This window comes from Theropithecus gelada, chromosome 8, assembly GCF_003255815.1.
Source record: "Theropithecus gelada isolate Dixy chromosome 8, Tgel_1.0, whole genome shotgun sequence".
Lineage (NCBI taxonomy): Eukaryota > Metazoa > Chordata > Mammalia > Primates > Cercopithecidae > Theropithecus > Theropithecus gelada.
The window spans coordinates 50,315,605-50,318,309 of record NC_037676.1 but is presented as its reverse complement, the minus strand read 5'-3'; positions in this window follow the sequence as shown (position 1 = coordinate 50,318,309).

The following is a 2,705-nucleotide window of genomic DNA, read 5'->3' as shown; positions in this document are numbered from 1 at the left end:
AAAGGCATCCTGTGACTACTCCTCCCCTCCTATGTTTATTAAAGATTACAGTAAACACCTAGGGCAATGCTGGCAAACTATGGTTATAAAACCATGTCTAGAGAACTGTGACAAAATCGTGATCTCAAACCTCAGGATGGGATGCATCTTAAGCTTCAAGGAGAGGGGGAGTCAACCCAGTCTGCAGGGATGCCTTAATTTCAGTAGTTTAACTTTGTTAGTGCTATTCCTTTAGTCCAACACAGACATCGATAGGATGAGCACCATTAAGTTTTATCCTTGTCAGGATGGAGCAGTAAATGCAAAAACTGCCTCCTCTGATTCTAAGGGGAGGGCATCCTATCAAGGAGAGGGGGCCGAGGAGTGCAGGCCCCCAGTGGTGACCACCGTGAGGTGGCACGAGAGGCATCAGATGGACCTCGCAGGAACAGGAGTCTGCCAGATTCCTACTTTTCCAAAACCAGTAAAGGAAATTGACTCCAAAAGAGAACATGACTGATAAAAAATAGTCCTTCGAGTAAATAAAGTAGCAATGAAGGCTTTCTCCACTCCAAACATACTCAGTTGTTTCAACCATTCCCAATACACATCAATTTCTAGACCCTTCACTCCTGGTACCTCTCCCTGAGTGCAGAGTGAGGTGCTTCTCCTGCCTAACTCCTGAATGGGCACAGCATAGCCCCTGCTAACACACTGTCCTGTTGCTCAATGTTTACTTGTCTCTCTTGCCCTCTAGTTCTTTCTCATTTGTAGATCACTGATATCTTCGAGAATGGAGCGAAAATTAGGGAGACCGCTACAGAGAAAAAAAAAAAAAAAAAAACTTTCACATACAGCTACAGGAGATAAGCAAACTTCCTGATGTCTACCTGTGGACTCTAAATTTAAAACCATACTCTGAACTGTAGCTTTCTTTTAGGGATTTTTTTTTCTTCTTATCCCACCACCTATGACTACAGGCAGGCCAGTTGCATGGTTAGGCAAAATGGATGAATTCATTAATTAATGAGTTAAATAATGAATTGTGGTGTGGCCTGACCAGTGCATCATAGGTTGAAAATGCAGTCTAAGCCTTGTTTTGACAGTATTATCACACTGTCTCATCCCAAGACTTCTTTTTATTGTGATAAAAATATATATAATAAAATGTACCTTTTTAATCATTTTAAGTATACTATTCAATGGCGTTGAATACATTTACAATGTTACACAACACCACAACCTGTAGAACTTGTTCAACATCCCAAACTGACTCTCTGTGCCCATTAAGCAATAAATCCCTATCCATCACCTCCCACCAGCCCTTGGCAACCACCATTTTACTTTCTGTCTCTTATGACGTTCACTGCTCTAAGTACACCACATAAGAGTAGTCATACAGTATTTGTTCTGTGTCTGGCTTATTTCACTTAGCATAATTTCCTCAAGGTTCATCCATATAATGGCATGTATTTGAATCTCATACTGAATAGTATTTACTATGGGTACACTCCACATTTTGTTTATCCATTCATCTGTTGATATCCACATACTGATTGGTTGCACCTTTCAGATATATTGTGTGAATAATGCTATGAACATGGATGCACAAATATCTCTTTAAGTCCCTATTTTCAGTTCTTTTGGGTATATATATCCAGAGGTGGAACTGCTGGACCATATAGTAATTCTAGATTTAATTCTTTTTAAGACTCACCATACACTGTTTTCCACAGAGGTGGCACATCCCTGCCAACAATGCAGAAAGGTGCCAATTTCTCCGTATCCTTACCAATGATTTTCTGGGTTGTCTTTTTCATAGCAATCCTAATGGGTATGAAGTGGTGTCTCATGCTTTCAATTAGCATATTTTAATTAGTGTATGTTGAGCACCTTTTCATGTACTTATTGGCCATTCGTATATCTTCTTGGGGAAAATATCTATTCAGGTCCTTTGCTCATTTCTGAATTAGGTTGTTTGTTTTTTCTGTTGTTGAGTTTTAGGGTTTCCTTATGCATACCAAATATTAATCCCTTACCAGATCAATGATATGCAAATGTTTCTCACATTCTGTATGATGCCTTTTCACTTTGTTGACAGTGTCCTTTGATACACAAAGTTCTTGATTTTGATAAAGTCCAATTTATTTATTTTTTCTTTTGTCAGTAGTAAAACACTAGTGTCATATCCAAGAAATCATTCCCAAATCCTGTGCCATGAAGTTTTTTCTCTATGTTTTCACCTAGGAATTTTATAAGTTTAGATTTTACATTTAGGTATTTGATCCATTTTTGTAATATAGTATAGAGTAAGAATCAAAATTCATTCATTTGTATGTGGATATTCAGTTTCCAAATATCATTTGTTGAAAAGACTATCCTTTCTCCATTGAATGGTCACTCTTGTCAAAAATCAATTGACCATGTATGCAAAGGTTTATTTCTGGGCACTCTATTCTATTCCATTGGCCTATATGTCTGTCTTTATGCTAGAATCACACTGGTTTGTTTTTGTTTTTGTTTTCGTTTTTGTCTTTTGTTTTGGAGACAAAGTCTCATTCTGTCACTCAAGCTGGAGTACAGTGGTTTGATCTTGACTCACTGGATTCACTGTGACCTCCGACTCCTGGGTTCAAGCACTCCTCCCACCTCAGCATCTCGAGTAGCTGGGATTACAGGCATGTGCCATCATGCCCAGCTAATTTTTGTATTTTTGGTAGAGATAG